This window comes from Lingula anatina, chromosome 1 (assembly GCF_051362555.1).
Source record: "Lingula anatina isolate TDL-2025a chromosome 1, LinAna3.0, whole genome shotgun sequence".
NCBI lineage: Eukaryota > Metazoa > Brachiopoda > Lingulata > Lingulida > Lingulidae > Lingula > Lingula anatina.
The window spans coordinates 48,861,850-48,886,299 of record NC_141767.1 but is presented as its reverse complement, the minus strand read 5'-3'; the positions used below and the strand labels follow the sequence as shown (position 1 = coordinate 48,886,299).

At 36.4% G+C, this 24,450-nt stretch overlaps 1 long non-coding RNA gene across 1 annotated transcript; it reads left to right on the top strand.

The window, feature by feature from the left end:
- Nucleotides 1-7,731: 7,731 nt before the first annotated feature.
- LOC147764417 (uncharacterized) lies at nucleotides 7,732-10,086 on the top strand. The gene is made up of 2 exons (XR_015331938.1): nucleotides 7,732-7,973; nucleotides 8,546-10,086. It is a non-coding gene; the product is annotated as an uncharacterized LOC147764417 (long non-coding RNA).
- Nucleotides 10,087-24,450: the final 14,364 nt, after the last annotated feature.

The following is a 24,450-nucleotide window of genomic DNA, read 5'->3' as shown; positions in this document are numbered from 1 at the left end:
GAGTTTAATTATGCAGATGATAGCTTAGATTACACAGCTAAGAATAATTAGTTCATATAGAGATTTATATAAAACTTGATAGTACACTAACGGTCAAAAATTACATTGAAAAGACAGAAATGGGTTTGTATAGCCGTGAATTATTCAATTAGAGATTTTGTAACGCGGTATAGTGCATAATATAAAAGATTTTATTTCTCGCATTAGGTAGAAAGATTCCAAGACATGCACCTCGAGAGGTTCTAAGCCTTGGAATCCCTCAGATACTGTTTTATTCGAGGAGTTTTATCGCTTTCAAGTTTTGAATTGGGAAAGATGAGAAGCGTTACAAGAAAAAGTATGTCACTGGGACATTTTAAAACGTCTTCTGGATACTTAAAGCGAGCCATTTTGATTTGTAAAAAATTGCTGTGCTCTCATGTTCCGTAACTAGTTTAATCTTTATAGTTCAATTTCCATATCCACATACTTTATGAGTAGGCTTATTGTCCTTCTCGTCCAACAGCTGTATTATATGTGGAGATACCAATGTTGACCTTTCTTGGCTGGAGCAACTCTTCCGATCACTAGTAACTATGTAACCAGGTGGTTCTACAACTGATACCAATAACAACATTTATTCATTCACTAATAAGCCAACCACGGATTTAGATGGTGATATGAAAAGAAATTTTCTATTTTAGCTCCCTTTGAACGTTCTTGTGTCACGATTTGCTAAAAGTAATATGATCGTAGAAATTAATGTAAATTTGCATATTTTGGGACACTTCTTGTTTAATGCCCTCCAAAATAACACTGATATAGATGGTTGTACCCTGAAGAAAGTGTTATCTGTTTTAGCTTCCTTTGAACGTTCTTGTGTCATGATTTGCTAAAAGTAATATGATCGTAGAAACTAATGTAAATTCGCATTATTTTGGGATGCTAACAGGTTAATTCGCTCCAAAATAACACTATGCTGAATTTGATGCATGTCGGCAGCAAATAAAGTAAAGGCAATGCTGCTATATTGGTTTTAGAGAAGTTATCAAAGGCACATAAAGTCCAAAACTAATCCCCGACAGATCGCCGACATTGTGACTGGGCCTTAAACGTTAGTTGACCTGCAATAGACGTTGCATAGAAATCGGCGACAGGACAACACTGCGACTGTCATGAATTTGATGATCACTAGCCGTATGACAACGGTTTTCGGTCATAATTGGATAGAAATCAAACAGTTATCACTTGATTACTTCCAAAAGTTATGGTATGTTGATGCTCATCGTTTTTATGCTGTATCTACATATCTGTCTTACAATTAAGGTATATAGACACGCAACGATCTATTTCCTTATCCGCTTAGATAATGCAAAAAAAAAAAAAAAAAACAACAACAACAACTCTAAATGTAATGAGATAATGCTGTCAAGTCGAATTTTTTTATCCGAGCTGATGACGTAACAGAAGCATTTTTCAGATGGATGAAAAAGTGCTTTCAAATTCAAGCAGATATTCCTTGCTTTATCTGCTACTAAATATAGTAGGGCCTAATAAGGGGTTCATGTCTCATAAAAAAAAAATTCAAAAGCAACGAATGGTTGTTCACACGCTTGTGGTCAAATACTTTAGTTTTCATGATGACACCTGACTCTTAATTACGGTCACTATCTTTTTCGACAAATTGGATATTCTTAAAATGCCGAGGGACACACACTTGTTACCTACTAGATATATACTAAAAGGGTGTTGAAGGTATGGAAAACACTAAGATACAAAGATATTGTATTCCTGGTAGTAGTTGGTGCCCTTTCATATCGCTATAACATTGACGGCCATCTTGGGTTTACTCGTAAAACCCAAGGATACATGCACCAGATTTGTATTATAAGGATGCGGAAATCACTGAAAACAATTATCTGAGATTGTCCATTATAGCCTGGGTCAAAGCAGAATATAACTTTATTCTAAAAGGTAGGACAAACTTTGTAAACGAGGCCACAGGTGCCTGTTGTAGAAAAAAATGTCTGATGGTGTTTTTGGGCAAAGTTTAGGCTGGTAAAATCAAATAGCCGACTGCTCGAAATCAACTCCGCAATATTAGTTTGGAAACTGTAAGAATGATTGGTCCACATAAAATGTACACTTAAGAGTCGGTCTGAAAAATTTGCCACGGCTTTCATATTAGACTTGAATACTTTTTTACTTAAAATGTGTCCATATATGCCTCAGCTAGGATTGATTACAAGCACGTAGTAGATTTAGCAAGGTCCAAAGCCTTAACAAGATTAGACGTTCAGTCCCGTGGCATTGTTTGCATAATTGTGTAGTCCTCAGGTAGAGCAACTTTTATGTAAACAGGCCATGTCGGCAGTCAGAGTTTTTTCGTCTGATGCTGAAGACTTCGCCATCACACTCAATGAAGTTCGCAGCTGCAGTCAAATACATAGTAGTGTATTATAGATATTGATAGTCTAACTTTGGATCGCATCATTTTTGGTTACTAAACACACACTTGAACATTTATGATTTTCATCTCTTCATAACGAGATTGCAACTTCGGCAATACTTTCTCAATCAATTAGGATAATCAGGTTTCCCACGTTAAATCGATAGGTGACTTTGTTTTGGTTGCTAATTTAGGTCAACACTGATACTTAATTGCTTTATTACGATTTAATATTTCATTCTACATCTGTTACGATATCTAGTCATGCGAGTAATGGCGTAGTCGTGTGTTTAGCTTGAGTTTTGTGGTATTACTTGAATAAACATCGAAAGAAGAATCTCAAATATTCTATCTACAGACTTAACTTAAATATTGCAACGAGGCTGCTGTTCTTTGGCGGAGCGGGAACACTCCACCTCTTCTAGGTTTTCAAAAAGAGTCCCTTTGTCACGCAATAATGCACTTTCTCCATTGAATCGCACCCATCTTCAACGTAGGTAATATCCAGTTGTTGCTGAGCAACTTGGCTTGGGTTTCAAAGTATACACCTATCTTATTACGAACATAAGCTACAAAACCAATACAGACCTGTAGTCAGTCACGCCACTCATTAGCAGGGGGGATTCACAGATCAGAGGAAGACCCCTGAAAAGTTCCTCTGAATTGCAACTTTATTATTTGAAGACCTTTCATTTAGAGAAAGAGACGACGTTGTTCATGTCAGTTAGCAGTGGCTCGACCTTTGTTTGCAGATTTACCATACGTCTTTTATATTGTCTCCTGAGTGACCAAGTTATGCATAAGCACGTAATACAAATCACAATAATTCTATTAAATCCAAAGTGGCACATCGTGTGGTTGAAAATTACTTCATTTCGCTAGCCAACGTAATTGCTTTTCCTCCACTTTAAATCAATGTTAATTTTGAAAAAAAAACAACATTCTGGTTGTTCTCTGATTGAAGGGACGAAATGCATGCACATTCATAAGAAAGTGGGAACTTGATAGAGGAATACAAGAACAACGATAAGCACATCCAACATCGAAATTAAACGAGAACCACAGTTAGAAGTGTGTTTCACCATAGGACCAATATTCCGTCGTTTCTTTGTGCTAAAGCCGGGGCAGTTAAACTTATCACTAATGACACACTGTTTACGAGATGTAATGACAGAATGTAGTTTTGTACAGCTCAAAGTACACCGTTTACACTGGGCTGTAGATCGCTCCAGTAACGATATGCTCGCCATGGGATGGTAAGGTGCCAAAGTTATCTTGAAAGCCTCCCAAAAGGTCTCTCTCTCTCTCTTTGTCTCCATCACTCTTCATCGATCGCAAAGTTTTTTCGAGTTCACTGAATTGTACAAAAGAGTCGAAAAGTGTTGCGAGCAGTGACCGCGATATTACGAGTCATAAAGCACTTTCCAGTGGGTCACACAAATCGTAATAGACCACCCACATTACCCAGTTGTAATGGACTTTTAGAAATGCTCCTAGTGGTTGCAACAGGGTTGTTAGTAGTTCACACGAGATCGAAAATGCTTGTATTGGGGTTCCACAGGAACCTCCATGCCATAACAAGTCAATTTCTTGAGTTTGCGACAGTTTGCGACAGAGTTTAACTTGGACTTGAACTCTCGACACTACATATTGAATACTCCAGTATGGGCGCATTAGTAGGGAGATCAGCTTGAGACATATGATAGTTATGAGAGCTTAAACATATTCATCAAACTGTAATGTCTCGAACAAGTCATAACCAGACACTACCGCAAGCAAACGACTGGGTAGTTTATTACGACTTTTGAGACCCGTTGGAGAGTGACTTGGGGCTAAGAGAGAGCTCTTGGGAGACTCTCCAGATCGCTTGAACACCGTCTTGTATCCCTGTAACAAATGGCGATTATAAGTCAGATATCGGTTTCCAAGCGATCGCAAGGGTGGTGTAAACGGAGTTGCTTGCTTTGTGTAGACACAAAGAGGCGCATGTCTCAGACTTGTGAGAGTTACCAATATATCGTGACGCCGTCGTCGTGGAAGGGTATGAACTAGGTGTGAACGGGGCAAAAACCAGCGCATTATACAAAAATGTGGTCTAGAACGGCAAAGGCAGACAGCTATAGCCTTTTTCCTCTATGGAATTTCAACTTTGCCGCTAGATATTGAAGAGGTCAGTAGGCATGGGTTAATGCAAGACATGTATTAATGCCTCACAGAAAATGGTACATTTAAGGTACCAATGTTTATAGACAACCTAAACATAATAAATGAGCTTTGGAGATCATTTTACTGCATTAGTTTTTCTGTACATTCGCTAAACATTTTGCTTGTTTTAAATTTACCATATGGCATTTAACTGACTGTTGTCTCTATTGATAATGCATATATACTATACAATTAGAACGTTCATGTACCTGCTGTAAACATAGACACTGATACGTGTATTTTTTTCTAAAACCTCATTTTTTGTAAGAGGCCGTTAAAATACCAAAAGTTTAAGAAGTATTACATTTTGCATGAAGACTTCAAATTGTTTTGTCACGGCAACTGTGTAAAAGTCACTTAAACTGTTCTCTAAGGAATTGAGTCTATTACATGAATGAGACAATCGCTGTGTTTTCACATAATTTCATCTGTTCTTTCACTGCCAGAAATGCCGTAAACGGAGACAATTGTTGGCTGCATGACAGTAAATGTGTTGTTGGTATATTTAAATTCGTCACGATATGCCTTTCATCTTATTTGCTGCTGTGTTTGTCTTTAAAAATATTTTCATGGAAGATTCTTTGTCTGGTGGAAAAGAGTTATTTTCGAACTACATGTATCTAACAATATATAATTATGAATGTTTTATCGAAATAATATGAGCAAAGGTCCATACTCTTCCTAATTGGGGTTATAGACTTCCCTATAAAGTTTGGAGTAGAGCTGCCATAATAATGAAATAGAAAACTTCAGTCACATCTTTGCAAACTTGATTAGGAATCATGCTAGACTACACTGCCTTGGGATTTCAACGGTCGCTCATGTCTACATTAGATTGGTCTTCGTATGAGGATACCTAAATGCATTACTTGCCTCCTGGGAACCAAACCTTTACGTCATCCAGTATATACCTATGGGCGTGTTAATAGCTTTTCTCGTCATTGTCATTTTAATCTTCTATCACCACTTTTCAATGTTGCATCACAACACCCATTAGAATGACAGATGTATTGTATGCCTGTGAAACCCCTATTCATTTGCTGTTGTAAGGTTTGAAACCAACACCTTTAGAAATTGGATCAACGAGAGCAGCAAAAACAGTCAGGCATAGGCGAGAGATGGCTTTGATTGAAGGCACTCTGATGAGCCAAGAGCTTACAAGGTGATATGCTAAAAATCTTGGCTCGGCGTTTTCCGTCGGTAAATTTAAAGAACTAATGCCCGTAAAGGTCTGCAAGTGGCCAAGTAGACGAATTTCAGGTAAGCGATCCTATAGAATTAAACCTTCATCGTTTACATTGGCGTTTGCACGTTGCAAGTGTTAAGTCACATGATAGATAAGCCCTACGTGTTCTTATTTTCTTTTTCTCAATTGTAAGAAAATATAAGCATATAGTCACAAATTAGATTCTGAGTTATCTTATTTTGGTTTTAAATGTGTGGAGTTACTATAAAACATGAAATACGTGTATATGACCTCATATAAACTACTATTTAGGGGTAATTATATGTCCGTTGATGTGTGGATTCTGTGTTGTTTTTATTAATCTATAGGGAAAATTCAGTTACACCTCTCTTGGTTTATCTTATTCCAACTTATATGATTTACAAGTTATCATTATTTACCCCCTTCATGTTTTTGTTATTATGGCCTTATTTGGAAAGTTATATTGTGAAAACTTTATTAGGGTAACAGGGGTGAAATAAGCACGAATCATGACTATCACCCTCCTTTGTTTCCGTATTCAATTACGCGAATAAGACCTTGCCGTTAAAAAAATAGGCGGGAACTGGTTGTTTACGTTTTGATACTGCTTGTCCGGTATCGTATGTGGACATTGCATGTTGTTGACATGCAGAGTCATTAGTGTCAACAGAAGATATTGATGGATAGATTGCATGAAACTGTTTGTTGTTTCAAGGCCAAATCTAGGAACAACAATTTACTAACTTATTAGAAGAATTAGAAAGACGATGTGTGGGGTGTATCACATTTGAAATAGTCAACAGTGACCTTGCATATAGGCCTATATCAAGGGTAAACGTATTTAACTTTGAGTTGGATGGTCATTTGAGTAAATAAGGCATATGGGCAGTGCCATCAAAGAGCCCAATATGTTTCCAATATTTAAAATATCGAAAGGTAACGTTTGCTGGAAATAATTCGACAATACATGCTTAATGTTTGGGCATTAATCATGAGGTAACGTTTATTTCTAAATGAATTAGGCCATTTTTAGATTGCCTTCGAATTCATTGATGGCCAATCCAAGGTCACTACTTCACGGATTGTATTAAATTATCTAAATGTCCAGTCAGACAAAAATTGGTGATTTTTACAGTTTAAATACTCTTGTTGAAAAGCATGCAGTATTCTGTCAACGGTGTGATTGTAATAGGGTCAACCATGAAAAAAAAACTCATTATTCCACGCGCTTAACCTTTAGATATAGGGCAGTATTATCGCCCTTCAAATTCGCTGGGCAGAATTGGAACTGCAACTGCTCAAGAGACATAAATACACATTTAACCTCACTACATATTCTGCTCAAATTTGTCTCACAGGGCATTGAACTACAAGCATCTAATGTGCACTACTCAAGCTATTTGTTCCATTTCTCATACTTTACAATTGTTGAATAGCCATTGCTTAACTCAGGTATATCAATGGTTCCGTGAATACTGTCACAGAATAGAGAAAAACGAATATGTGCCTAATTTTCGAAATAAGGTTTTAGCAAGAGTGTGCTAAAGTTTGTACAGATCTGACTAATAAGTGTACCGTTATTTGATGTGGTCAAGATGTAAACAATTTGTTTTGCAAGAGGAACTTAAGACCCAGACAAAAATGTATCCTTTCATTCTTTTGCATCTAAAACTGTCCGTATCAAAGATTTAAGGGTTTAATGAAAAATTCTGTATGCGTACGATCGAACTGACCTATTAACCTTTGTGACAGGTCAACATAAAAAAATTAACGAAAACACATTCACAGCTACTGCAATTCATTTTTAAACATATCAGTCTTAGTCAAAACAGATAAAAAGGTGGTAGTTCGTTACATTTGCCATAAATTAATTCAATCCGGCGAGGGTCGCATTAGTCTAGCAGCCGCCAGTATGCTCAGCGTGTGTCATTTACTTAGAGTCAGATTGAATGCAGGTCGTCATAAGAAGCCAAACTAATAAGCAGCACTAACTATGCGCGGTTATATACGTCTTAGAGTAGCGGATTATCATCGATGGACACTGGGGATCTCTTTTAGTAAACAGGTGCTTACCTCTGCACTGGGCTGGTGTTTTCCATCAGAGTTTCACCAACGTGCATCTTTTGCATGCTAGTACGTATATTAATCATTGGTTTTATTTTAAATTTTGTTCTGGAATGGTTTTTTAAAGTAACATTACTTGCAACATATTCAGGGCGATTTGATTTCCAAATTACATGGCGAGTTGAGTGGATTTGTCTATTAACTGCAATGAGAACACACGTCTTGCTTGCTATTTTTCGTGATTATTATTCGCGTGTGCCTGACAGGAGTGACAGAATAGATAGGTGTAAATTCAGATAAGTTTGATAATAATGAATTAAAAGAATGACGTTTCTCTAAGATCAAGGCGGACCGAACATAATAGGTAAACTTTTGGTATTTCCTACTAAAAGTATGTGTATTTTATTTAATGGGTATGTCAATCAAAATGTGCTATTTCTTGTCACAATTTACAGACGTACTGAAGTATCTTTTGTGCGCGATTGTGTAAAGTAAATATTGACTTTGTTGCATGCATGTATACTTTTTTGTACATGTATGTCAGATACACTGAAAAGGTTTGAACATGATTTTAAGACATAAGTAAATGTTAAAAACCAAAAATATTTTTGCAATTTTATGTTTTTTTATTCATTTTGCAGGTTCTTATCGAATCCAAACCGACGCAACACGCTCGTGTCACGCGATACAATGAATACGGAAAGCAATTATTCAGTATTATTTGAACTTACGCATATCAATTTTACAAGAACAGGGCATTTTGAATCTTCGCAGACGTCGAAGGCCCACGGCAATATGAGTCAGTCAAGCAGCTGGTTTTTCCCAGAAACTAATTCTTCGTTTTTTCCAACGGACAAGTTACTGCTCGTGACCATACAGAAGTCCTTCGCCTGTTTCAGTTTGGCACTGTCGGTGTTTGGAGTACTGGAGAACATTATATCTTTGATGGCCCTATTGTCAATGCGCCGACCCTGGGAAGCATTCCATATTTTCCTTATCAATTTAGCAGTCGCCGACCTTGTTGTGGTATTTTTCTCCAGTGTTGGAACATCTCTCTACATCAACGCCAGTACAAGTGAAGTAGACGATCCTTTACTTGTTTGCTTTGGGTTAATTTTTTCAGAGATGGCCTATTTATTTCTGTTGGTACCCATTTTAACAACGTCTGGACTCGTCGTTCAGCAATATATCGCCATTAGCAAGCCTCTTGCGCATAAAACTCTATTAACCAAAGGAAAGGCCATGATCTACGTGGGGTTTAGTTGGTCGGTGGGAGTCATCGTCACCCTTGCCCTCCCAGTTTTTAGTAATCTACAAGAAGGGGGGATCGACGAAATGGGTTACGTCAAGAACTTTTGTCGGTCATTCTTAACCCCAAAGTATTACACAAATTCAGCTTACATGTTTGCTGCCATCTTTGCCGTAGTCGTAATGGCTTTAAGCTTCTTTTACGCGAGGCTTTTCCTCAAGGTAAAAAAGCACTTCAATGTCAAGGATAAGATCGGCAGGAATAATTCACGTGAGGGAGAACAACAATCCAAAGTGAAAGTCACAATTGGATTACTCTTTGGAACCGTGATTTTGTTCTGGATACCTGGAATTGTGGACGGATTGATTTTAGCACATTCACAGACACTGGGCAACTGTGTGCCATGTGCTATATATCACCACGTTGCGTTCAATTTTATTTTGGCCAACTCGCTTGCAGATCCATTTATCTATGGCATCAGACTCCCGCAAGTTCGCCTCGGATACAGACGACTCTTTCGATTCTGCATCCGGCAGAGAAAAAGAACCAGTTTTCAATTCCATCAAATCAACGGGTCATCGGTGACTGAGACCCAAGTGTGAGCTGTCAAGGGAACGGCGGGGTGGCGTTTAAAATATATTCACCCCATCAAACCGATCAAATCGTAACATGTAATCAATACCTATCGCATTTACGTTTACGTGGTTGAGAACTTGACACGTTGCCAAAGGAAACTTGTTATGGGGTGTTCCTCACTGGGATTGAACAACATGGCTTTTGCATCAAGAGTAATTTGTTAAAAAGAGATTGAAATGTCAGAAGCCATACATACATGTATATATAAAGAGCATACGGACTCAATTGATAATAATATACACGCGCACGCAAACGCATCACGTACTGTCGGTGTAAATATCATATTCTTTGTCAAAATTTTGCATTCTAGTTACTTTATGCTCTCCAGTGGTTAAGGTAAATTCTAAATATCTGGGGAGTGTTGCATTTTATCATAATATATAAGCGTTTTGTCTATGAAGTAATTAAGTTTCTTCATAGCTTACAAAAGACGGCTCAATGAAACTTGAGTGAAAATTACAATTTCATTACCGCACGTTCAAGTGAGAAATAAATATTTATTGTCAAATTCAAAGGAAATGCTATTTTAGTGGGTGATAGACTATGGGGTTTAGATCATTTTTTGTTTGTAGATTTTGTTAAAAGAAGTATAAAATAATAAATATTGAAGGCCGTTAACTACACTAAATGTGCCGTCAGTAAAAAGCAAAAATGTCCTTTCGGAGAAGTTATTACCTTTTAACCAATACTAGGAAGGCCTATAATTTCGGTACTAAGGCTAATTTGACCTTGGCGTTTTTGAGGGGCTTTGCTTAGTTGTGTATCAGTACTCACTCGCGCCCTTCAAGCTTCCCTATGATAGTAACAGCCAAGGTCACAAAGAAAGTAGTCGTCAATTTGACTGCTCCTATTGGTTGTCCAACTCATCACATTGATAAGAAAAAAAGAGTTCCAGTCTAAATGTTCAAATCATGGTACATTGGCAAGGAATATGAAGTTAACGGACCCAAAAGTATTTACTTGGGGACATTTGAAATTCATAACACTCTCAATATCTTACACTCGTTAAAATGGAATAGCATGCTTATTTATAAACGCATTTTCAGGTCAGACCTTATGGACTACCATGCGCGTATTCTATTCAAGTTTTGTGTGGGAAACACACTGGGATCTATTCGGGTGTCTCACGCACTCGACAATGTATGGAGCGCAGCGGAGTCAGCCGAGGATTGCCGATTGTGGGAAAAATGCACGATTTCCTAAGTATGTATGGCAAATAATGCACTGCTACATGTACCCTTTAGCTCGATATACACGATAGCATGCTGTACTTGGCTAGTTGGGAGGTTTTGACTAATTTAATGTCGATACAAGGTTCCATCGGCCAGTTAGGGAGGAGGGAATGGTTATTCGACATACTGCCAAGTATATTAGGAGTATATATTCCGATCGAAAAATTGGTGTATATGCCTACATGTATGAAAAGATACAAAAGAGGATTTTTTTCAGTTTTGGCCCTCCCACTCGCCTCTTCAAATAAATAAATAAATAAATAAATAAATAAATAAATAAATAATAATAATAATAAATAAATAACTAAATAAATAAATAAATAATACATAACTTTGGCTTTGGACGAAAGTTAAAAGGGAACATAACTTTCGGGACCTAAAATTGAATAAAATAGATTATTTTTGGTCATCTGAAGTCATTGTTTTCCTATTTTGATCCCTTTTGGGGTTAAAGACAAAGCAGTTGTTATCAACTATTGGCGGCAGTGGTTTTAAAGTAGATCTCCCCCCATTGTAATGTGTAATAAAACAACTACCGTGGCGTGTTATAAGCGTGGGGATAGGTTCTTTTTTTTTTTTTTTTGCTATACTGACCAGGCTAATGTGTTTGATACACACATACACGTGTACACACTCACACATTCATACGCACACACACACGCACACACACACACACACACACACACTTTCAAACGTACATCACCCCCCTCCCCGAACAGTTACCGTCTCGATCATCTTCACCTCGGACAAATCCTTCTACGGATTATTCCCTTAGATTATCCCTCCGATTGATTTTTATTATATTCCGTCTACCTCATTTTCTTTTTCACCTAATAAGTTGGATTGAAGAATTCATACGGCTAGTAGATTATAGTTTTTGAGAATTTCCAATGGAAATTTAGACATACGGTAATTGCTTGCTAATTTTAATAACTTTTGCTGTAACGATGACTTGTAATCCAAAGAAAGGTTTCCTAAGCAATGGATAACGTATTGGGAAATGAAATAAAGTTACACAAGTACAGACCCAACGAAAGTATTGCAACATAACAAACGCAGTTACAGTGGCGGATTAAGAAAGGGGGACAGTTGGGTCCTGCCCCCCCCCCCCCCCCCGTTCGGTTTCTGAAAAATATATCACACCAATATTTCCCTCTTGAAATTAGAATTTTTACTAGCTGAATCATAGTTCTAAACCGTACCAAAGGGCACCGTTTTCCCTCCAAAACACACACACACACACACACACACACACACAAAAAAAAAAAAAAAATTCGGGGCCCTTGAGCAGGCCCCGGACCCCACGCCAAGGGGGGGGGGGCGAATAGTTAGAGTTGCCTTGCCAAAACAAACAACATATCCCATCATTTTATTCTACAAGGGCAAAGGTAATTTTAATATATGTTTGATTAACCGTGCGACTTTAAATTCCACAATCCGTCTTTGAGGATGATCTATTTGAATTAAATCTCTCTCTAAGCGAAAACTGCTTTTAACCTGCATCTTTCCAGAGGCTGTAAAAAGCTGATTCGATTAGAACATCATCATCGGAGGAGATCTGGAAGGAAATTTATTTCATATTTGTTTCAGTTTGTTTGCGACTGGCGACTGCGCAATCCAGTCGACCCCAATTATTCCCCGCTGAAGTAACTACTCCCGATTGGCGCATGTCCTGTGGATATAGTGACACAGTCATCTTAGAAAATGAAAGGCCATTTTTGTTCCCCATAAATGTTCAGAACTGATATTTAAAAAGTTTTCTTCCGAAGCACGTATTCAATCCTTTAAGTAAACTTATTCACTTACCAAACCTCTCCATTAGTGTAACTGCCAATGTATCCTAGTACCATTATTGAGAGGTCATATTTGGTGGTGAAAATAATTTCGTCTTCATAACCTCCAGTCCGAGAATGTCGCAAGACGCCTAATACATAACCTGGACTCATCGAAGATAGATACGGATTTTCAATTGTCTTCAAGGGCTTAATTTTGCTTTCGCGAAGAACATGCTGGCATCCTCCTCCTGTTCATCAATTAAATGACATGAGTTATTTCCCCTGGCGATTCTCCTCAACGTATTAAAAAGCCCTAGTCTTTCTACAGTGTTGGTTAAAATAATTGTCACATTTTTGGATTTGATTATTAATGCCAACTTTTCTTTTGTGCACAGCTGTACATGTATCACTGCATATAAGAGATTTTTCATCATTTCATTGCACTCTTCCCATGGATAGTTTAACATGGCTTCTGTATCTCAGCTTCTATTAAAAATACTCGTATAACTCTTTATTGATGGTTAAAAATCAATTATAATTTCCCACAGATTTTAATGTGACTGATATACAGTTAATGATATCAACATCGCCCCCTTCCCCCGTGTGGAAGATAAAGATCCAGACTTGTGTTCACAAGTACCATATTTTTGCTGGGGAATCTCTTCCAAACTTGGGTCAAGGTTTGCCTCAGCTGCCGTAAATTGGCATTTATCATTTTTGTGTTAAAAGCTTGGACCTTTGTTATATTGGGAAAAAGTCACCTGGGGTCTGTAGGCGGGGTCCGTAGGTGTTGTAGATCCGAATTATCTGATATGTGTGTTTCAAGCATATGGCGATAACAGCTGGACCATTCCACTGCCTCCCATCCCTCCCATCGTAAAACAGTTTTTGTGTCGCCTTGTATAATAGGAAATTTGAATCCTAATATATGATTTATTAATGATTGTACAACAAAATGTTCGTACACTAATGGACAGAAGTCAAGCAAAACCTATTTATCCAATGATTGCTAAAATACACTTTAAAGAACTGTACAAGTCACCGCGTCCCTGCTTGTTACATTCATCCAATGACCTGTGGCACCACAGTCACCATATAAGTACTTTTCCTAATAAAACATCACTTACTCAAAGTAAAAATATTTCCCTTTCATTTCTTTTAAATTAAGACCTTAGGAAACTGATAATTATCTACCTATATAATATTTCATAAGCATATATCCCAATTGTCCACGAGCGAACGGAAAGAAAGGTAAATATTGTCTGGGCAAATCTGTTGGAGGTATTGTCCAGAATCAGAAATAAAAACTCATTATTTGATACACTTACAAATAATACTTTTGTGCCTTTCACATCGGTTATAAATGAACAGCTTTTTAAAGAAGAACTGTGGACTTGCACGCATAAAAGCAACTGACTGCTCAATAAAGCTTACATATTCCCGTGACATTTTTCTTATAAAATTCATGTACAATTTGCATGGAAGAATGTTGGATACTGTCTCTTGAAAAGAAACAATTTGGAGAAATATCAACCTTGCATGCCACAATAAAATCTTAGCCTTAATGTATTTAAAAAAGTGATTTTTTACTTAAAACCTCGTCAAACTTAGTGATATACAGAAGGGAGAAACGTATTAAGGGTTTGCTATTACTCATGAAAAACATCTGTTGGTAATTGTTATGGAAGTAGTCGGACGAATGCTCTAGAAATCGAAAACCGACTGATTTTTCTTATCCTCATATTATGTTGCTGCAAATGCACTTACATGTATGCGACAGCTCAATTCTAACAACGAATCACCTTCTTTCACTTTATTTGCCACTCAAAACTCAAAGCTTTACATGCAAACTAGTTGGGGTTGTCCAATTTTAGGACATACATGTTATACATTCATTTATACATTCACAGTGCTATATCTGAGAGTTATAAACAGAAAACAACGGTCCAACATCGAGAGAAGTAGAGATTTATCATTGAATAGTTTTCCTCCATGCGAAAGCATCTAATGCATCGGAATGGAAAAGTCGGTGGCTAAAATTGATGGATTGGTTTTATCATTACGTAAAAAACTATCAAATATAGATCAAGGATATCTGCTGTAGGATAGTTTAAGACGGAAAATGGAGCCTGCTGATTCCAAATTAAAAAAAAAAAAATACTCCCCGTTTTAATCAATTTTGAGTAATCGAGTCAGCAGTTGCAAAACGAACCTCGTGTAAACCAATCAGGAGATAACAAAAAAAGGAACTGTATGTAGAACAAGTCAAGGGCAACCGCGAATGACATTTAAGGCGCATTTTCTTTTTATCTATTATGCAATTTTTGAACAGTTAAATGTCATCTTGGGTGAATTGTGAACGGAAATTGTATTATGGAAGGTCTTGCTTTTATGTGGTTACATTAGCATCCTTCGAGAACAAAGTAAACGCGAGGGTGGAAACAGCGTGATTAGATAACGCGGATTGTGATTGCATGCGTAATGATAATCGCCCTCAGACACATTAAGGCTACATACAGATAACAAACAATCATTGCAATATTGAATTCCTCCTGAAGCATTGTAACATTTTTGTAATGTTCATCATTTTGGCTGCTTTGCGTTTGTCAATTGTTCCAAATACATGTATTACTTGACATCAGTACTTAGCAGAATTTGTGAATATAATCTCGAGGCATATCTTAAAGGACCACATCTAATAAAAAAAAAAAGATTTAGTAAACGGCACTGTTTGTTTGTATAGTCAATATCGCACATTTATTTTACATGTATTGCATGTTTCTGACGTTTGAAATATGTTATTGAAATTGGAAATACCGTTTACCATTTACTGAAGCAGTGTTCCCGTAAAACAAAAGTACATTTTGTTCATGAAAATCACTGTATACAAGCAGAAAGACACGTCCAGCAGGTCATGATTTTCAAGCCATCGCGCGACTGGTGCAATTGGTTTGCAACGGCTAAGGGTTATTTATCAATAGTTAAATGGATTTTTCCGACTAAATTGTAACAAAACATTATTTATATGCAGTCAAGCATGTTGCCATATGTTCTGAATGCGTCAACTGTAATCGCAACCCAAATTGGGCTTTGAACTGTAAATCACGATCCAAATGCTCAAAAACCGTTAGATCTATGCAACTAATATTGGAAACCTGCAACTGAAAATGCACATATCCGAATAAGTCTAAAAAAGACTTCAGTACTTGTTTTTATGCTTTTGCCAAAATAGCTCGACCGTCGATGAATAAAATAAGATATTGAAAAGATTTATGAGTACAAATATTGTTTTGTTTGCTCTTAGTCGGTTCCCTAATAGCATCACCAACGGTGTAATGTGCGTATTTAAAATTTGAGGACAGTTTTATTGCTTTCCACCTGCGATGTGGGCCTCTTTCATAGAGCAGCAAAGCAGCCAGTAAGTCATACACAGCGTGCAGCATTAGACTAAGATTTTATCTATAGTAACATATCTACATCATTTAAAACACATAATCCATTAAATTCCATGCAATTCGTCAGACATGATACCTAGGACAGACAAAACTGCAAACATCCTTATCGAATAACATTTAATTTTTTCTGATTTTTTCAAAGAACGGGTTGTTAACTTCAGTGTAATTTCACACGTATAAAAAAAATATACAGAGGACAGAGGAATGATTGTCTCTAACCAGATATGACAAAAAAATACAAGTATATCCTTTCTTTTATAAGAAAAAGAAAGAAGCAGATATATATGTACGATTGTAATCCGTGATTTTAAAAATTCATATCTTAAATCCTTTTATTTCAAAGTAAATTATGATATGAATGCAACACACACACACACACACACACACACACACACAAACGTATTCAACCTCACTTGGGTCGTCTGTAAACGGATTACGTTAAAGATATGCCATTCACGGGGACAAGTCACTGAGATTGCTGATCAAATCAAAGCCACCTAAGGCTTTCTTCCTTGACAAACACTGTAGGATATGAGCTGACAACTGCCTTTCTCTCTGGAGTGATCTGTAAGCAATAAACTAACCAATCTTTAAAAGAGATCATTCAGGATGATCTGACTCGGTGAAGATCAGCTAATCCATTACTTACAAAAGTTGTCTTGGAATTCCACAGACCTGGTCTTATGGTAATGCATAGACCGGTAATTTACCAAAACATGTTCCTTATTGTCGTGGCATTTTATAATCAGTTAAATCTGATCGCATGTCCTGTGTTTTCCTTGATATTGTTGCAGAGACGCACAGATTCTTGCATACCAAACATGCATTAGAAATCAGATATATTCATTGGTTTGCAAGTGGGTGACTGAAAATGTGCATGGTGAAACGTCAAACGGTTGCCATGGTGGATATAGATTCACAGACTGTCCAGGAATTTAGATCTTATCATAGCAAATGGACTTATAATGTTCTTGAAAGTCATTCCCTGACGTAACACAGACACTTGAAAGATAAGTCGCAGACATGGTTGCACGTAAAACCACATGAAAGCGTAGGTTTGACCTTCACCCAAATAACGTTGCCAAAGCAAAGTACCATATCCTTGTGAATTATCGGTTGATGGGGGAAGAAGGTGAATAGATTTGGATGATTCAAGACAATTAACCCAATAGGTCAAGGAAATGATTGTCTTCATTTCCCCGTACTGCTATACTTCCCGCATCATGATTAAAGAGGTGCATATCAGTTTCACAAATTATGAATCTTTTGTGTGTCTCGTACCGAGTGGAGTGACATTTTATGGCCGGCCAATTTATATCGATTGGATTTCTTTATATGTTATTTACTCTATTCATTCCAGCCATTGTTGTTCTCGTTGGAAGGCCATGACTGGATTGCCTGTAAATGAAAAAGTGTATAAGAATGTGATAAACCAATGAATGGCGTAACTTTTTATAAATCCCACCGGCGTGTTTCCATTAATAAACGTTATTTTTCTACAGATATGTGGCAACAAAATGAATCAGTCGTTTACGGTTGTTGCCATTTTTTGCGGTGACTGTGTCCTTGTGCATTTCATCTGCAATAAGACTGACCAACTAACAGTCCATGAGTGTTGAGTATTTTTTGCGTATTAAATTCCATTGTTAGAAACCTTTATAATGACACTGCTGTTTAGATTTTGGGAATTCAATATGCAATTATCAAAGCATTATAAGTGAGGTGAAAATCTTTACAGACAGTTGAAATAATGGTCCAAAATATGCCAGGTGTGTTGCGATCTGTTATTAACAGCACTGAGATGTAGTGGAATGCGGTATATAAGAACCAGCCTTTACTTCATTTACTTTACACAGTTGTGTACAATGGCAAGGTGATAAAAATCGGAATATATGGAAAATATTGGTTATAATTCGAGCAAGGTTAAAAAAGTTCAAATTGTTATCTTGGGACGATTCTATTGATTTATTCCCGACTTGTTTTCTGATGAGTTTTTTGAAAGTGCAATTGCATTGAATGGTCTCTGTCAAAACCAATTAAGGCTCGAATAACACATTTCTTTTCTATCATAAATGTGCTTTGCAAGCCAAAGGAAAACAAAGTTACGCTATTAGTTTCTTCAAACAACCACTAAAAAGCAAGCTTTGTACCGCTCAAACATTCATAGCCTTTACCTGCAGTTTTGTCTGCAGTTTGAAGAAGCTATTATTACCTCCACCAAGGAAGGTTATGTATTTACTTTGTTGATTTGTTAGATATAGTCTAATCTTAGGAAACAATAGACAATTTTGCGAACATTTGTCAGGCTAGTTCCGGAATAGGCCAATTTAGAATCGGTTAGATCTTGGTGGTGATTAATTAATTAATCAATTAAAAATGTGAATTGAGCTGGTTAGTAAATGTTTCTCTGTGTTTTTCTTGGTGTAACTTTCAATACATAACACAGCTGATGAAACCCTTTGCCAAAAAGGTAGCATTTGACATTTGGTGGGCTTTTGTGGCAATAACTTGACTTCATATGCATCTTTAAGTAACACATGTAATGATTTAACAAAGTTCTTTTGTTCCTCTATAAGTCTGAAAATACTTTGACACCCACGACTGTAGACTACACAAATTGATTTCGACATTCATCAAAATTATTACATTTCATGAAATTTAACAATTTTGGTTCCAATTTAAATCCTAAAATTTATGGAAGTTGAGATTAACTAAAGCAAAAATCACCATGGATTACACAGAGATTGAACTGATGAAGGCCGTTTGTCACTTGATATGAATGAATTTTGAAGTGTCTAGTAGCAAACAAGGCAGCAAAGCTGTCAAATGTACAGACAAAGAACAGAAAATAAAGATGCAAATAAGTGAAAAATTAAATTTTCACAAAAAACTGTTAAATTGCCAGAAAAATTTACCAAACAGACTGCGTTGCCTATTGAAGCTGTATGTTAGACCCATGTTTCTTTCCTGTAAGTTTGAGAACAGTAAGTGACATGATTTCCCTTAAATGGTCATCATAGGAGCAGTGCCCAAAATAGGGGTTTCTTCAAATTTTGATGCAACATTACATAATGTTTAACAGCATAATGACAATCAAATGTTATTAATAAAATATTAGTAACATGGACATTCAGAAAATGTGACAAGCAAAAGTCTTCAAGATCATGGAACTTTAAAGTCACACCTTGAAAATGCCAATATGTGAAAAATTAAATTTTCACAAAAAACTTTTTAACTGCAAAAAAAAAAAAATAATAATAATAATAAAAAAAAAAAAAAAAAAAAACAGACTGCATTGCCTACTGAAGCTGTATTTTAGTCCCATATTTCTATCCTGTAAGTTTGAGAACAGTAAGTGACATGATTTTCCTTAAATGGTCATCATGGAAGCAGTGCCCAAAATGGGGGTTTCTTCAAATTTTGATGCAATATTACATAATGTTTAACAGCTTAATGACCATCAATTTTTAAATATAAAATATTTGTATCACAGATATTCAGAAAATGTGACTAGCAAAGGTCTTCAGGCCCATGGAACTTCAAAGTCACGCCTTGATAATGCCAAAATGTAAACAAGACAGCACTGTTCTGAAATGGGTTTATTTCCATTTTTAACACTTTTTTAACATAAAACAAAATAAACATTTTACTGCCATTTTTATATGTCCAACTAAGAAAATTGATGAGATGGGAAAAGTATCAATAGAACAGTGTTAAATGTCCAATTTCCTTCATTCTGAGATTCTGAACATAGTGGATGATTGAATCTGACAAACTGCAATGATATGAGTTTATTTCCATTTTTGACACTTTATTACACAATACATGATAACAAGTTTACCATGTTTTTTACATAATCAACTAACAATGTTGTAAAGATGCAGGAAATATCAAACAAACACTTTTAGGCATCTTATTAGTTAAATAATGAGACTGTTAACATGCCTAATAATTGAATCTGAGGAAATGTGAAAAAACAGTATAACTTCTTAAGTAATGGCCCGATTATGCTTATTTTCGAACTCAACCTGCGTTTTAGTAAGATTGACCACTCCTGTGAGTATAATTACAATTGGCCAATCCGTTTTTCTTATATTGTGTTATCAGTGTTGCATTTATATTGAAAATAGTGAAAAAACAGCATAAATTACCTAAAAGTGACCCAATCACGCTGATTTTCGAACTTGACCTGCGTATTATGAATATTCATCAGTTCTGTAAGTTTCAAGTCAAAAGGTAAAATGGTTTTCCACTTATCGTGTTATCGGTGCTGCATACATGCTGAAAAAAGTGAAAAAACAGCATAAATTCCCTAAAAGAAACCCGATCATGCTGATTTTCGAACTTGACCTGCGTATTATGAATATTCATCAGTTCTGTAAGTTTCAAGTCAAAAGGTAAAATGGTTTTCCACTTATCGTGTTATCGGTGCTGCATATATGCTGAAAAAAGTGAAAAAACAGCATAAATTCCCTATAAGTGACCCGATCATGCTGATTTTCGAACTTGACCTGCGTATTATGAATATTCATCAGTTCTGCAAGTTTCAAGTCAAAAGGTAAAATGGCTTTCCACTTATCGTGTTATCGGTAAAAGTGCACGGCGACGGCGACGGCGACGGCGACGACGGCGACGACGGCGACGACAGACGCAGATGATGGCTATATGTACAGACACATCTGTGTCTGTACATAAAAAGCGCACAAATCCAATACACTATATACTTTCTCGTAACCTAGCACAAAGAAATCATAAATACAATGACACAAAAACAGCAATAAAAGTCAAATGCAATTCCATAATATGTAGACATACAGGCTATATTATCTTTGATAGACGCCCCGTAATAGTTGCAAAGCGGAGACTTCTTATCGCATATAACATACATGTACGCACGCTCTCTTAAATTCACTTGAGGTTTATAAGCACACATACTGATCAACTAGAACACTACTAGCTAAACAACAACCAGTTTATCAACACGTGAGTGTGCAAAAGTTGGAAGATGATTTCAAATCCAAGAGTTTATTGTATGATACATGTATTGACCTTTGAAACGAGCAAAGAATTGTCTTAAAGAGAAAATATCGAGATAATGGTTTTACGTAATAGGGACATAGGCTCTTATTCTATTGAAGTAAAATCTGTGCATCGTCATCATAATCATACAGTGGTGTTGCGTGTTATTTACACATCTGTATATCAATAAAAGGTTTCGCTAGGCTAAGAAAGCATTCGGACGATCACCTGAATAGGGTTAAATTCAGGTGGTATACGGACTTATTAAGATTAATTGTGTTCTGTGACATGCCATGAACTGGTCTTGAACTTAACCATATAGATGCATGAGCGAACACACATCTGGACCATAATAACTTAGTTCTTCTCATTTTTTTTTTTTTTTTTTTTTTTTTTTGGCGCCCACAGTAAGTGATTTGTTGGAAGCTCTTTTTATCATTATGTACATTTTATTGGAAACCAATTCCAGTCCTTACCAGTCATTAAAGGCCAATCCAAACTACCTTTTTTCTTCTTTTGGGTTTTTGGTGCGTTTGGCAAGAAAATGTAAGATTTTATAATCTTTTCTATAGATTTAAAAACGTCACATACACTCAAACAGCCAATACAAGTATGTGTAAAATTATCTTCTCAAATTTCTTAAACAACCAATGTGAAAAAAGGAGCCTGCAGATTTTTCTCTACATTTTACGGCGTCGCAGTTTTAGTCCCAGTGCGATGATTCCAATCAGTTCCTGTTGCAACGTCGATTTTTTTCGGAAGCCAAAAATTGAAACGGGCCATATATGGTAACATATTTGCTTGTCAACTATAAAAGATGTGAGCTGCCAAAACTACGCATTCCCCAAAACCTCACGGAAGGACCTATTGAATGGACAAGTGATTTTTCGGAATATTTATTTTAGCTACTAGCACATTACCGCAACACACTTGTGAATAGTAATCTAATTCACCTCACCAAAATATATTTCAAAAAGGGTCACAGGGAACGAGTAAAAATGCGTTTTATAAAGACCATAAACTTTCCTTAGGATAGAATCGACATCGGCCGTAAGAGCTTATGCGAACTGGGCCTAACAGGAAAACACGAAAGTTTACGTGCATCAAAATAAAACATCCCTTCAGATACTTCTGTTTTGTAATCAATCAAACTACAAATTACGGCTTAGGGATTTCCGCAGACTGTGAATGCACTAAGATTTCTTTCCATACCTCTGTAGTACTGACGCAAGCAAAAAACTCGACATGACATGAAAATAAATGAAAAGCTTCATCTGTCTTTACAGCTGTAATAACATGCTCAGGCCCAATACTTTCCACATTATGGATATCTGTTTTGCGTTACTTGGTTGTTTGAAAGTTTAATATTAATAGACTTTCTCTTATTATCAGTTCAAAATTGTTCGCTGCAGGGCTGCATTTCGAAAATTTATTTGACTGACAAATAACTATAAAGGTAGGTACATATATATATAACACATATACCCCACCCATTTCTTGATAACCTGACTTCACCGGTGCACATACGGAGTATTATTAGTATTATTACACCCTTTGGTGTCAAATAACTGATTTCATTAAATAGTTTGGTAGAAATAGTCATTATAAGGAACTTTTTCCACATTCAGGCAAGTAATTCATTAAAGCGGTAGGCCTATATAAAAGAGGGAAATGAAGTTTCCAAATTATACACTGAATCGTTTTAGTGAAAAGCAATGAAAGCCGTGGGTGTGAACAGTGGCAGAAACAATGTCATTTGAGAGGAAAGCGTAGTTTAAATACAAAATAGACTACAAATGTTATCATTTGTCAGTTAGCCTAGTTTTTATGTCTGTAATGGTGTAAATTATTCAGATGTATACTGCATAGTAACAAGACAGCGTTCAATTCATGTTAGCTGGTCAAGTATTAAAAGCAATCAGGCAAACTGTTATTGATAAGAGACGCGTACATGTGCGTCAAGAAGTAAGAGAGAACAAGAGTAGCTGAAGCACCTTTTCTTGTCTTAATGTAACTTTACACGTATATAGGCATAGTTTACATTACCCATCAATATCAGTAGCAAGTTTTACATAACATTATTGAATACGTAACTCACTTATTTAACGTTATGTTAGGTATGATTTCTAAATGAAACCAATTCCAGTTCGGGGCACAAGTAACTTGTTAAGTTTACATATCAAAATTTGCATTGTGAAATTTACTTTTAAACAGCTTGAATAAAACAGACACAGCACCAACTTATTTTATCTTTACCTTACATTCCAATGTGAATTGATGCATTGATTTTAAAAAACTTAGATCTATGGTTTGAATGGTTTTATGCCTCCTACATCCCAAATTATCCCAAACATTTAAACCATCATTCGAACCAAGCATTCACATAGAACCTTTCTAATTGTCTGGTATTTTAAATGCCACGCGCGCCGATGGAGAGAGAGAGAGGGAGGAGGGGGGAGGAGGATTTATACCCTGTATGTCATATGAATTAATGTTCTGCGTCACCCTATTTGAATGGTACGACTTTTGTTATATTCTGAATAGCTTTATATATCTAAGAAGTTGTAACAACTTCTTGATATATCCATGTGGTCGCCGACGCTTCAGTGCCTGATCACCCTACCTGTATGTCTACCAAACCGCATATTTGTTTCGCTTAAAAACTACAAGGAAGTTCTGAATGGCGCAGATTGAATATTGGCTTAATCAAACCACTTAATTTATATGAGACTATGTATGTTCTTGCGCACCAGCAGCAAGCCTCTCATCAGCGACTATTTAACTGTATTAAATACTTGCTTAATCAGCCTTCTACTGGAGCTGCAGACAAATCTGAACTAACACCGACAAGCTCTGGCCGATGCTTGGACTGCTATCCCCGACTTAACATTGTGATAAACCTGTCAGAAGGAATGCCATGTCTCCTGAAAGGCCTGGTGACAGCCAGAAGAGGTCGCACGTGCTACTTACCGTTTTTGTGACTAGACTTTGATACGTTGTCATTTGTAGGGCATATCATTCTCCAACAGTTTTTTTCACATTTGTATCATCAGCATTTGATGATCAACCTTAAATCTGTTTCTGTAACAAATTTGTACTTTTAAAAGGAAACAAAAGATTTAATAAAAATCTGCACATACTATTATCCGTCCAACTGTAAATGAGCAAAAGGGAAAAACA